Source organism: Oryzias melastigma, linkage group LG15 (genome assembly GCF_002922805.2).
Source record: "Oryzias melastigma strain HK-1 linkage group LG15, ASM292280v2, whole genome shotgun sequence".
NCBI lineage: Eukaryota > Metazoa > Chordata > Actinopteri > Beloniformes > Adrianichthyidae > Oryzias > Oryzias melastigma.
In genome coordinates, this window is record NC_050526.1 from 3,153,586 (window position 1) to 3,168,074 (window position 14,489).

General features: G+C 39.8%; 1 protein-coding gene across 6 annotated transcripts in view; it reads left to right on the forward strand.

Moving 5' to 3' along the window:
* sdccag8 (SHH signaling and ciliogenesis regulator sdccag8) overlaps positions 1 to 14,489 on the forward strand; it is a gene marked incomplete in the record, with an annotated part of 59,050 nt that overhangs the window by 11,836 nt on the left and 32,725 nt on the right.

The window sequence follows — 14,489 nt, forward strand, 5'->3', positions numbered from 1 at the left end:
AAAAAAAAAAAAAAAATCACCATTGTCTGCCAAGGCCATGGCTGTCCATGCCAGCCGCTCAGGGCTCACTCTCACCCCCGCTGCCCACAGCCGAGGTGTTTGAGATGGGCACAGATGTGGCGGCGGTGCCCCGTGGCTCTGGAGACGGCGGGATGCAAGTTTGTGTAATCTGTGCGTTTGCTTCTGTGTCCTCTCGGCGGTGTGTGCGCGTCGCCGCGCCTGGCTCTGATCTGTGTTTAAGTGTGTTTGTTTGTCAGACGGCCAGCTCTCCGGCTGCACGCTGGACTGTTGTGCGTTTGAAAGACGAGGCCAGAGCGGCCCCGGGTTTAGACGCGTTTCCCAGCCAGCTGTGGAGAGCGACATCCTTATTGATCGCGCTGCTCCGTGACTTTGACCTCTGGAAGGTTTCTCAACATTTAAGGCTTTATTGTACGTTTTTGGCACATAAAAACTCAATAAATTTATCAAAATGTTCAGCATGTTCAGGATACTACTGCTTGTATTTATGAACTTTACTACTTTTTGAGATATTGAGCAAAATATGCCCCACAGGAAATGAATGAGAAGGTCTTCAAATTTCAAACTTGTAAGTAGATTAGCAACAAGCCTTTAAATATATCCATGGCCTATGTTTTCATCTTTTATAGTAATTTAAAAAAATATATGCCATATATTTTAGCAACATGCTAACGCTTTTGGCCAAATAGTAATCTACTGGAGTTTTTTTTAGGTTAATTTTGAGTTTAGCTTTTAGCAACAGGCTAATAATTTTGGCTAACTTGTTATCTACTGAAGTTTTTATAGGCTAATTTAGCTTTTAGCTTCTATTTTAGCAACGATTTTGACAAATTTCGTTTACTGAGGAATTTTAGGCTATTTTGGAGTTTAGCTAGTATTTTAGCAATGTGCTAGTTCTTTTTTATTGTTAGATTTGCATCTAGTAAGCATTTTTGTTAATGCAAATTTGGAGTTTAGCTAATATGTTAGCAACATACTAACGTTTTTGGCTAACTTGTTACCTACTGAGGTTTTTATTGGCTGATGTAGAGTTTAGCTTCTATTTTAGCAATATGCTTACATGTTGGCTAATAGAGTTTACAGAGGAATTTTAGGCTTCAACATCTTTAGTGACTACTTTCAGTAAAAAGCATTAACACGAGCGCTATTGCAGGTAATGCAACTTTTCTAGTTTCCATTAAAATTCCTTTTTTCCACACTAGGTTTTATTGTACTTTTGTCGATTTTTAACCATTTTCTTTCTCATAGGTGTAGATTAAAATGCTTTAGATGTCAAAGTTCAGTAAAATTATGCAAAAAGCACACGTTTCTTTTCGCCCTTTTATTTTTATTTTTTTAACCTAAAATGTAGTGTTTTTGATGCAACATTTGAATTAATTTTAGTAGTTTTTTTTTTTTTAAAGAACTATTTTTAAATTGTTGATCACTCTGGAGTTGGAGTCTTCAACCTTTAATGCTTAAAGGTTCAATTTCTTACTGACATCAACTCGTTAGGAGCCACAAAGTCTCAATTCACCCTTTAAGAAAATAAAACATAATATTTTGTTATTGTTAAACTTACAGTATAATAAATAGAAACAAACTGCCATTTTTTGGCATAAATAAAACATAAACAAAGAGAAAATATATTTTTTTGATAAATAAAAGATAGTTTGTAACTTTTGACAGAGGTACACATGATTTCCTTTCAAAATAAAAGACACCATGTGTCACATGGGATCATCTCAATGCAGCAAGTAGTTAGTTGTGTCAGCAGCAAAAGTTTATATTACTGTTTGTGGTGCATTTCGGCCAGAATTGTCTAAATCTAATTAATCATACTTAAATCAGAGCTCAATAAGTGATTCTTACTGTGCTTTTTAGGTATAAGGTGCACTTAAAATCCTTGAATTTGGTCAAAAATCTGTTTTATAATGTGGTGCTTCTTAATTCTTTACAGCTTGTCATTGAGTTTTTTTTTTACTTTACCACTGTACTTACTTATGTTTTCTTTAAAGTTACTTTTTGAAAAATTCAACTTAATTTATTTATTTTTAACCAGAGAGCCACAATGGATGGGTAAAAGAGCCACATGTGGTTCTGGAGCTGCAGGTTGTAGACCCCTGTTCTGGAAAATAGAGTCCTTATGACTGATTGATTGATTGATTGATTGATTGATTAATTGATTGATTGATTGATCTTGTTTATTTCAAGCACAGATTGTGGACAATACAGGACAAAAAAACAACAAACTTTTCAGACTTGTTACAGAAATAATGAAATTCATTTATTAGAGAATATGTCACATTTGATTAATTAAATATAGCAATTATTAACTAAAGTCAAGTAGAGTTTGACTGCTTGAAAAGGAGTGGAAAGAAACGAGCTTATATAATCACACCCCTACTTAGATTTGACAGTTTTGCACAGTTTTTGTAATCGTTTTGTTTTTTTTTAAGTAGCAAAGTAAAGTGCTTGTTGATTATTGACTAATCTCATAAATGATCTCTAAATGATCACAGCTCAAATTAAAAAACAGGCGTTTGCTTGATTTCTAACAGCTCTGCTTTCCTTTCTTATTTATTAACGCGAAATTTTCCGGCAGACGCATTTGTTTGGACAACTTTATCACTGTGGCTGCGTGTGCACATCAGTCAAAACCACATATCTGCACACGCCGTCGCAGGCGCACAGATGCAAGCCTGCATCCGAGGTCCCTCGGCGGCTGGTGTGCGGTGCAGAGCTCCAGGATCGGATCATCAGCCAGCTGTGAGTTGGACAGCCCGGGATCTGTCCTAATCCCCGCCGCTCTGTTCACGCCGGCCCGCGCGCACGCACACACTCAGCGCCGCCCCGGCCCCAGCCCGGCAGAGGGCTTTACCAAGTTTGTTTTGTTTGTTTGGCTTCATCTTTTTTAACTTTTCGCTCCTCTCCTCGCCTGCCTCATCCGTCTCCATGTTGTGTTCACACATCCCGGAGGCTGCAGCGGGGAAGTGCCCGGCATAACTTTCATTCCGGCTCGTGCCAGAGAGCAGTCAGCGAGTTGAGGAGTGTTGTCTGCAGTGCCCGCTCTGCGTTGGAAGATCTTCCGCCAGTTCCGTTAGCTCCATAAAATCAGACATCCATGTTCATGAAGGTGTTTGCCAAAGGCCGGAGATGGACTCTGAACTGCTGGGATGCATAATTTTGACTTTGTGCAGTCGGATGTGTGTCAAATCTGAAATGTATCAAACTTTCTTGGGATTTAAGTCAAGAAAAATGAGAATGACTTACTTTAAAAGAACAAATCCATCATTTTAGGGACAAACTTTAATATTTATTTTTTTTAAAACTCCTCTGGTTTTGGTGGGAGATTTATTTTAGCAGAGAATGAAATAAACTAGTTTATTTACAAGTCTCTTGCAGTCAGAAAGTGTGGGGTTTTCGGGACACTCTCTCCTTTTAGTGACCCTGAACTCAGCAGATGGACGCTCGAAGGCAGCGAGGAAGACAAAGCTTCGGACCAACCGCTGCGACTCTCACGCACAAAGTTCCTGGAACTCCATTAAACATGTCACGCTGCTGCTGCTCTCTCTGCACCTCAGTTGTAGCTCGTGATGGCGAGGTCTGGGAAGGCGGCGAACAGAACTGTGTGTGTGTGTGCGCGAAGGCGGAGAAGTGTAAATGAGGAAGGTGAGGCAGCAGATGCCACGTCCCGCCAGAGGCTCGCTTTGAGCAGCGAGTGAAATCTGGGCGCGACAAAACTGCTGCAAACCAACTCGGCAGGAGGCGCTTGTCCAATCATGGCCCGGAATAAAAGGGCTCGGGCGCAACACGGGCTGCAGTCGCTCAGGAGAGGTGGGGGCCGTAATGAACCTCCGAGCGCTGCCAGCCAGCGCTCGCACGTCTGAACACGGCGGCGTTTTTATACCTGGCATTCAAAGTGTTTAACCACTGTCACGGACACACACTCCGCTGCAACTGTGTGCTCACACACACACAAGTGTGTGTTCAATTAGAAGAGTGTGTGTGGGAATGTTGTGTTGATACCTTTGGGCTACACCTGTGTCTGTGAAGTTTGATGTGTATGTCTCTGACAGCAGAGGGGCAATGCCAGGTATGGGGCTGTGTGTGTGTTTGTGTGTGTGCTTGTCTGGTCTGCGGCCATGTTGTTGGGTAGCAGATGGCACCATGGTTGGCAGGGGAGGGGCTGCTTAGCACAACTAATCAGACAGTTACGGATAGGGCAGCTGGGAGGGCCGTCAGCCAGCCGAGTGTGTGTGTGTGGGGGTGAGTGTGTGTGTGTGTGTACTGTACTACAGAGTGCCATGATGTTGACAGTGGTGGGCCCGTTGGCCCGGTGATGAGACCTTGCCATGTTCTCCTCTCCTCGCTGTCGGAGTGCCCTCCTCCATCCATCCTTCCTCCTTGCCTCCCTCCGCTTCGCTCTTTCTGTTTTTTGTTTTTTTTTGCTCACTCTTGAAAGCAAAATAATCTTTTTTGTGCTTTTAAGTTGTATTATCCTCACAAAAACCACTCATACATCTCTGAGTATTCCTCTATAACCCTACTGTCTGAGCACCAGCCCCTTCCAATGCACAAAAACAGCAGGTCCTCACATTGTGATGTCACAAAGTGGGAAACAGCCCCTTCTAGGAGGAGTCAGTGCCGCCAGCTCCGCCCCCTGGCCAACATACTGTCTCCACAGAGCTAGCAGTTATCGGCTTTCATTTATATGCACATCCATCTTTGCAAAAGTTCAAATGTTTTTGTGTTTTCAAGGCCAGTTTAGGTACCATATGTGTTCAGCCTGTCAGATCGGTACGGGGATTGCGACTTTATAACTTGTAAGATTGCGATAGGTCCGGATCATTGGACCATTGATAGATATTGCTAGAGTGGCCATCACGTGACATAGGACATGACACACTCGGGGCATTACTATACATTAAGTCTTCCTGAGTGCAGAACTGAGGAGCTCCAAACAATTACGCAAAGAATCACAAAAACGTTAAAGTTAAAAAAACTGTTATTTCTGAGGACAGAGCGGGGATACTTCAATAGAAATTTGCTTCTGTCTTGTTGGTGGAACTCTTGGCTTTGAGTAAACCCACCCCCCCTTCCCATCATCCATTTGTTTGCACACTCTCCCACTAGCTTACAGCCCAACATAATGTATAATATTCAGTTTTTAGATGCAATCAGGAAAGCTAAGACGAACACTATTGGTCTGTGAGTGGATGCATAAAAATGTAGTGGAGCAGTAAGTTTACGACCCAGCAGTTGTAGTTCCTACATTAGTACTACATGTTTCTTACAAATAAATGTTTTTGTCTGCTCCTGATTCACAACTATTTGGTTAAAAAAGTACTCAGATATGCAATTTTAAACTTACTTTTCTTTATTTATGTCCTCTGTCATGAGAAAAACATGTTAAAAACACTAAAAACAGCATTTTCATCAGAATGGGTTCTTTGTGTTTTGCTTTATTTCTGTTACACCTCTGGATGAAGTCACAGAGTCGGATCGGAGGAGAAGCAGAAAAGATCTGAGTTATGCTGCACTGAAACGAAGCTTTGAGAAACATATTTCATTTGTTTCTGATTCAAATGAAATAGATATTATGCCCTGAAGATCTGTCACATGGTCACTTGCGTATTCTTGCTACATCAGATGGTATGAGGCCATACTAGAGTGCTGCTTCCCGTCTGTTCTTACATTTCCAGGCATTTGTTTAGTATAAAACAAATACTTATTGTCTGCGTCAAAATAAATTCAAAGATCCACCAGGAAAGCTGCTCTATTTTGACCAAAAGAAGAAAAAAAAAATCCCAACTGTTCTGGTCATTGTTGAGATCACAATTATATAACGTGGTTACTCACCGACGCTCCATCACGTTGGCCGGGACTGAACAGAGTGACTTACAGTGAGTAAGTCTGGATTTTCCAAAGGGTCAAAAGTGCACAGCTGTCAAGCGAAGGGTGTGCAGAAAAACATTTCTGCAAAATGAATGCTTTATGTTATATCACTGTTTTCTCTTTTAGCTTAAAAATCTTCTTTTCAAAGACTTGACCAGAGCAATAAATCCCAAATTTATTGTTATTGCAATATCAGCCTGTTATATCGCAAAAGACAGCATAAATTGGGATAAATGGTTACGTTAAATGTGCTAAAACAATTTTATAGCAGCTTTAAGTATTTAACAAAGTAAATATTGCCCTTTATGCATTTGACCAATCAGATGGAGTGCTCATGATGCCTTCCTCCTATGTAGACCAGGGTCATTTGGAGTATAAGTTAAGTTATGTTTTCATTTTTTTTCTTAGATTGAAAGTTATTTTGTAATGGAAATCACAATATATTTACTGTTCTCTTTAAAAACAAACATTTCTTAATTTTATCAAAAGAAAATCACCATGAATTTTTGGGTAAAACCCGCTTGTATGTTAGAAACAGTTGCAGTACCTAAATAAAATAAATTTAACCTTTTTATTACAATAAAAGACATATTAATATTCAGGTAGAGTTTTTTTTAAGTCATACTCTTAAAAAAAAAGTGAAAAATTGTTCTGAAACAGTCTTAGAATAGCCTATATCGCGATATTTATTGTATCGTGAGAGATGTATCGCGATATTTATCGCATCGCCAGACTCTTGCCAATACATAACCCTGTTTTTAACATGTTTTTTATAGCGATGAGGACATGTATAAAATAATTTGAGATTAAAACTGGATTTCTGAGTATTTCTTTATTCAAATCGCAATGGATCAGATAAAAATAGTTTGAAAAAGCTCTGGTTTGGGATGCAACCAATGCCATGGGCGGAGCCAAAGTCTTCCTTCTCCGCTTCAATTCTGATGCATCCACTTGTAGACAAATAGATCCATTAATGTCTTTGTTTTCCTTGTCTGAGATGACATTTTGATCAAAAGTGGGGTAGTGAGGAGCTGTAAGCTATCGGGAGAGGAATACTGGGATATCAGTGCAGGGTTACTTCTGCAGCAACAGAATTTATGATGAATTCCTGCAGAGATATGTCTAAAAAAAGTGACAGATTTTTTGGTTTTGTCTAAAAACTGCATAATCATAATTAAAATAAAAGATTTTACAATAGAAATAAATAAAATGGATTTTTAGAGCTGAAGTTGGGATAGTGGTTTGTTTTCTTCACGTCTCTCACTGTTATATGAGCAGACATCATCTGTCCGTATCTAAACTCTCTATGATCCAATGCAGTAGCAGTATATTTTATGTAATCTTAATTGTCCTAATTAAAGTTCTGATACCGAACGTTCAGCAGAGGATAGTTGTGCACTGCGAGCGGTGGAGTTTTTGAGCCGAGCTGTAATCTGTCCATCCTTTGGGGCTGGGAATGGATAAAATAGACAGATCGCTGACTGTGACACCTCAGGCAAGATGGAGGCAAATCTGTCCGCTACAACTGTTGCCACCCCAGCCAAGTGTGCCCTGGGACACTGGCCTACATACACACAACTACTGCTGGAGGCCAAAACGAAGGGGAGAGCACCAGCCCTCAGCCACCGATCTGCCACTCCCTCTTTACCTGGAAACCGAACGTCTCCCCCATAAAGTCTTTTAGATTTTAAACAGTTTCTATTCAGATTATAAGTGGGAGCGTCTTGAATGTTTGGGGCTTAACTGTTGTGGGATCTCGGTGTATAAGTTGAGATGTGGTGGATGTGTTTGTGTGTCATCTGGTCTGCACCGAGCCTTCACACACCCCTGCTGTGTGGGTGGCAGCATCAGCGGCTGTACTGTGCCCACTGCCCACTAGGCACAGCTTTCATCCAACATGACAGAAGCCCTCTTTGCCTCTCCTTTACCCCCCACTCCTCACTTTAAACATTGTTGCTCTTTTACCTGATTGATCTGTTATTTTAGCTTTTCATTTCTCTCCCTCATTTTTTATCCTCCATGAAGCAGTTTCTACATCGTTTTGTTTTTCTATTCCTCTTTTGTGACTTTGAAGCTTTGGCTTTCTTTGTGTGTCTCTTTGCCGTGCAGAGTTTTATGGGAAATAAACCAGGATCCCCATCAGCAGATTGTGCTGGGAGGTGGTCAGATAGAAAAACAAATAAAAAAAAGGAAAAGGAAAAAAAATCAGACAGATGAGTTTAACCCTTTAACACCAGAGTTCCAGTGTTTATACAAATTTTAGTTTTTTAATTGTTAACAGGGTCAACATAATTCCTGTAGATTCTGAAGGAGAAAAGCAGCGCGAGCTACTAAAGTCACTAAATGAATTCATTTTTTTAGCTTTTTTATAGTTGAGAATTGCGAAAGTTTGTACGCAATTGTGTTTTTGCAAGATGCACAGACAAATTTCCACCGTTCCGCGTATGTCAAACTGACTTTTTGCGCATGAGAGCACATATTACGTTGAAATAACGTAATAGACGCACAAATTGCTAATGACTAATCACGCATGGTTCATGAACAATTTGCGTATTGTGCCGCCTAGTTGCTGACTTACAACTCGTGCGTACTGGGTAATCCGACTGAGTGCCATCACGAGGACCCGCGGCGGGTGCTGACCATGGTGCTGACGCGATGTGATTTCTGTCTAATTAACAGGATCAGCTTAAAGTGAATGAAAAACCAGAAAATAAAAATAGACAAGTAACTGAAAAAAAATTGAAGACAAGACATTGTAAATTTGAAAAAGAGTGAAAATTAGAAAAAAAAATGTTTTGGGGAAAATTAAAAAAAAAAAAAGTGAAAATGTGAAAAAATAGAAAAAACAAAACAAAACAAAACTGAAAACTTGAAATAAATCTTGAAACTTTGAAAAAAATGTTTTGAAAATAAAAAAAAACTTGAAAATGTGAAAAAATTGTTTTGAGAAAATAAAAAAACCCTGAAAACTTAAAATAAATCTTGAAAATTTGAAAAAAAAATAGTGAAAACTTGAAATAAAAAACAATAAATGTAAAATTTACTGATTGAAAAAAAATAGTAACAGCTACTGTTTTGAATTTTCATTTTTTTTTCCTGAATCTTCACTTTCAATCCTCAGTTTTACAGTTTAAATTCTGATTTTCGAGTTTTCACTGCTGACCTGAGCCTAATTTTACACGGGGGCGGGGCTTTGAGGCCATTGGCTACCTGAAAATGCATCCCATGATTCGCCAAGAGGTAATGGTGATGTGATGATTGGCCACCGGGACACGTTTCCCATGGGGGGACAGATGACTCCTCACTGCACATTTTCTACTCTTCTCTAAGACACATGAATACTTTTTTTTAAACAGACAAGTTCTACAGCAGAAAAAATGTCACAGTAGTTTATGCATATTTAGTTTCTTCACAATTATTGCGTAAATCTTACACTAATGTCTGTGACTTTTGTGAGATGCATTTGTGGCTTTCCATGACCGCTCCACGTATGTTTAACGAACTTTTCGCGTATGTACCACCAATGTATAACTTTCATATCGTGCAAACGGTGCACATAGCACGATAACATTACGTAACTGACTTTGAATAAAGCAAAGCATTGTGGGGGCCCACGGCGGGAGCTGACACAATGTGATTTCTGTCTGGTGCTCTGAATGTCAAAGTGAAGAAATTCAATGAAATGAGAGTTTACTTTTTTGTGTGGTTTATTTGTAAGTCTTCCGTTGTTTTAGCGTAATTCATTTGTAATGCATCTGTGAAAATTTCACGTAAAAGAAAGCAACTTTTCTCACTTTTTCCACATATATTCTCATATATATATGTATATATATATATACATATATATATACAGTATGTGCAAAATGTAAATAGCAGCAGTATGACACCGCTGTTAGAGAAAAAGTGAACTTTTTTTTTTCCAAGAAAGTGCTATTAAATTCTTAATGGATTTCCATAAAATGTTCAAATTCAAGAACAGTTCATTGAGACTGAAAAGAGCTCCAAATGAAGTTGAATATATCACAGCTTACATTAATTACAAAAGAAAGAAAGAAAGAGAGGATCATTTCTATTAAAAGTTCTTTTTTTATGTTATCGGAAGATTACTAAAGATTCCCATGGAATAAAATGGCACGGGGGTAAAACAAATAATTTTAAAAGCAAGATGGACTGTAGGTGATGTCATGAGGTCATGTGACCCATTCACTTTTCTTATTTTTTTCCAAAGACAGAACAAACCTGACTATTGTGAAGTCACACAGGTCCTCTGTCAATCAGGAGATCAATAAAGTTTGTAAAGGTATGAATAATAAATTATTTAAAAGTTATGTTTTTGAATCAAGGCTGAAAGTAAATTTCTTTTTATTGAAAAATGTGATTACTTTAATTTGAATTAAATAGAAAAAATCTTCCTTGTGGAAAGTACGGTGGCCCTGAAGCTCAAATCTTTTTTAATTGTCGGTGCAATCTTTAAATTGTTTTTACATTGTGTGATTGTTGAGGTAATTTGGACTTCAAGAGCCACCGTAGGAACAAGCCCCCTTGTAGTCTGTTGGTGTACTACACATATTACAGCTACTTTTATGATCTGACCTTCAATCTGGGAGTTAGGGTTGCTTTTTGGTTTTTTTTTTCAGTTAAAGTTAGCATCTAAGTTCAACCTTTTTGGCTGCATCATCACTTTGCTGCCGTGAACCTGAGCTGCCTTTAGAGAGACAGAAATTCAATTTTTTTAATTGTTATTTTTTTCAAGAAAAAATGTAGCGCTTCAGGAATCTTTTTTAAAGCCAAAAATAAAACTTTTAAGCTTCAGCTTATTACCAAAATTGAAAATCAAAAGTTCTACAGTTACAGCTTTTGCTTCCTCCATCATAAACACACAAACACGAACGATTAAGTGGCTCGTTTACCTTCTCTTTGAAATGATATTGAACCTCCATCCCTGCTGCATATGTTACCCACATCTATTCTTGTGTTGACACCACCAGGGGTTCCTGGGTTTGTGGAATAGGTCGGAATTAGAGCATATTGTACGTATGCTGTGTGTTTATTTTTGCAAATATCACAGATGCCTGTGCCGCCAGCCTGCGCTTGCATCGCAAAGTCCATCAGTCTCCCGTGCCAATTAAGGTTTTCAAACTTCTCTCCCTCTGTTTGGTGAGGAGACGGGTAATGACAGAGGACAATCGGCAGTTAATTACTTCAAAGCGGAGCTGGGATTTTTTTTTCTCTGGGGGAATGTGTGCTGCAGCAGCAGCGAACGTTTGCCTCTGAAGGGGTCGTGTCTGGAAACGTCTCTCCCACCAACTTGAATTCAGCCTAAACTTTTGCGGGTCTTGCATTGGCGAGTGAGGTTGCGCGCCGTTTCTCTCTTTTAAACAGTTGCCGTTTTGTGTTTTTCCAAGTGTGCCTTGCGAACCGCTGACCTTGGTGTCGATGGGGGGGCTTTAGCGCTCCTTGAAGAAGAAAAAAAGGGGCCCGGGCCCACCCGCTGTAAACAAAGTTGACTCGCCGACAGATGGATTGAATGACAGAGAGGCTAAGCGAGCCAGGAGCGCGCCTGGCAGCATCGCGTTTAGCTAAGAGGGAGGGAGATGGAGAGAAAGGAGGGGGGGCAAGAAGAGGGGAGGCGGTGGGGGGGAGAGGTGGCCAACAGGAGAGGAGGTGTGAACAGGTGCAGGGCCGCTGAAGGAAGAACCAGCAGATGGAGAGAGACACAGCCAGTTTAGTTACTGGAGAAAAAGGGTGGGAGGGAAGAAAAAAAAAAAACCAGATCGATCCAGAGATGAGGATGCTCTGGATGAAGATGCAGACGGATAGGTAGGGCTGGGCGCGGACTAAATAAGCAATCTGGCTCGCATCAGGCACCTTCTATGTTTGATGTGTTTGTCGGGTAAAGTGAAGCGGTGAGACAGAGGAAAGGTGTCGAGAGCAAGCGGCCGACTTGCATAACCCTGAGGTTTAATAAAAATGTGCTAAAACACATTGAGGTGTGTGTGACGGAGCGCTGTGTGAAGCTGTGCAGTCTGCTACACAAAATAACTCAGATGTTTCTGTGCGCAGCATCACAGATACGCTGCACAGCAAATGTTCAATATGTCACTTTATTTTTTTCTCCCATTGTGCTACCGTCTACTGCTGGCAGGACTGGATGGAGAGGCCTACACACGGAGAACATCTCGAAGGCCTGAACATCAGACTGTTCCATATTCATGCCGCCTGATTGATGCAGTCTATCATACATGGCTGTGGATGCTCTGGACTCCTTCCACGGGAATGATTCACTGTCGATGTTTCAGAGCAGATAGATGGGAAAAATCTTTTTCATAAAACACAATTATTTGACTTTGAAACATGAAAAAATCCTATTTTGAAAGTTGAAACTTTTGCTTCTTAACTCAGCTGATTAAAAATAGTTTCTTATACTTTTGATGCCAAATATTTGTTTGAATTTTAGAGTCACTTATCCCAAAATACCATAGCATGGCGACCTAAATGTGAATTTTCAGATTTTTTTTTACATTTTAAAGCTGAAGTCAAATGAATGTTTCAAGCTGAGGTTTTAAGAAAAACTAAAAAAAATCAGCAGTGGCGCTTTGGGAAACAAGACTGTAGTCTTAACTACTCTGCATCACAAGTTGTAGTAAAATAAGCACCGTGGTTATAAGTAACATAAATTGCAGTATGTATTTTACACTGACAATAGAATAAAGTGTATAATAAAATGTAAAATAAAGTGACTGAGGACAGCAACAGCTAATGTCCAGCTGGATGGATCTCTGGGAGCAGCTTAATTGTCGAACTTCAAATATTTGGCGTGAACAGTCTAAGGGGGTAATCAGACTGGAAAAATGATTTTTCTGGATCGAGTTTGCTTAATTTGTTCAAGTCCTAAACCTTGTATTTGCTCTGTATTCAGACTGGGATCTATCTGAGATTTCTGTTCCGGACCAAAGCTTGTAAACAAAACCACGTGACTTAAGATCACTTCAGTCATTGGCCAGCAGTTATGGGGCGGGTCAAATCAAAAATAGAGAGATGGAGGTGCTGCACTTTTCAAATCCTTGCCACGATTGTTCACTTATTCAAACTTTTTATTTTGCTGACCAATATTGAACGTCTGTATAAAAGCCAGGTTCAACACTTTTTACTGCTACTTTGGACGCCATGGCTACAAAGTTCGCTGATAGGTAATTATGATGTCAGGAAAACAGTGTAAGAAGCAATGTGTATCAGGTTAAAAGTTGTTTTGATGAGCCTGCATTCATCCAACCACATTTCAATGAGCTGCTGTTTGTCTGCTAATGACCGGCTACGGTGGCCGTTTTGGCTCAGTTGTTCCGGTCCAAACACAGATCGTATTCAGACTGAAACTTTGTTCCGGATTATCGAGGGGAACGGACTCTGGTTCACTTTAAGTGGACCAAATGTGTGCCGTCTGAATACACCCAAAGTTTCAGTCTGAATACTCACTACTGAATCCTGGTCGTGGACCATGAACCGCTCTTAGACCTATCCTATGCGGTGGTCTTGGTTTTATTCCAATAGGACTGAACTTCAGTTCCCAGTCTGAATATGATCTGTTCTAAGACTAAAATAACTGAGCCAAACAGCCAGTGTAGCTGGCGATAAAGACGTTAGGAATGAGGCGATCGGTGAGCGTGGACAAAAGTAAAGAATTGATTGTCGTGTCAGCAGAAAGGAATTGGTCCAACTGGTTACTTTAACACCTCTAAAACACTTATTACTCACTTTTCTGCATCTTGCTACGTGGCACGTGCACAGGGGGCTGCCGTGACATCATCCTCAAAGCTCTATTGTAGTATCTTAACAGAATGTTTTTAAAAGAAATGCCATAACACCACAACAATGAGAGACAGCAACTCATTAAAATGTGGTCGGATGAATTCAGACTCATAAAAGCAACTTTGATCGTGATCCACATTGATTCTCACTGTTTTCCAGACAATCTTTAGCTCGTTTTGTATTCATAGCGTCCTAAGTAGCTATCTTTCTTCCTCTGTACCAAAGTAACAGTATAAAGTGTTGAACGTGGCCTTCATACAGACGCTCAAAATCCATCAGCAAAGTAAAAAGTCTGAATAAGTGTTAATAAGTTTTAATTTTTCTCTTTTTGTTTTGACTGAAGAAATCTTTAGTCACGGGGTTTTGTTTACAAGAGTTGGACTAAAACAAATCTCTGATAGATGCCAGTCTGAATACAGACCAAACGCAGTCTTCAAAGACGTGGACTCGATCCGAACCAACGGTCTAAATACACCCTGAGACCACCTTAAAGATAGGTCCAGGAGCGGTTCTTAGTCCCCGACATGGATTCATTGGTTGTGTTCAGACTGAAAATTTGTTCTGGATTATTGAGGGAAACAAACTCTAAATCACTTTAAGTGAACCAAATGTGTCCAGTATGAATACAACCTAAAAACACAGAGTTGAGGGCCAAAAGTTTCAACTTTCAAAATGAGATTTTTCATTTTTCATATTGTATTTTTATGCAGAAGTTTTGGGAAAAAATTTAAATTTTGCGGCAACTGGAGGATTTTTTTTTCTCGAAAAGTTGTTGTCGGTCAGTGGAC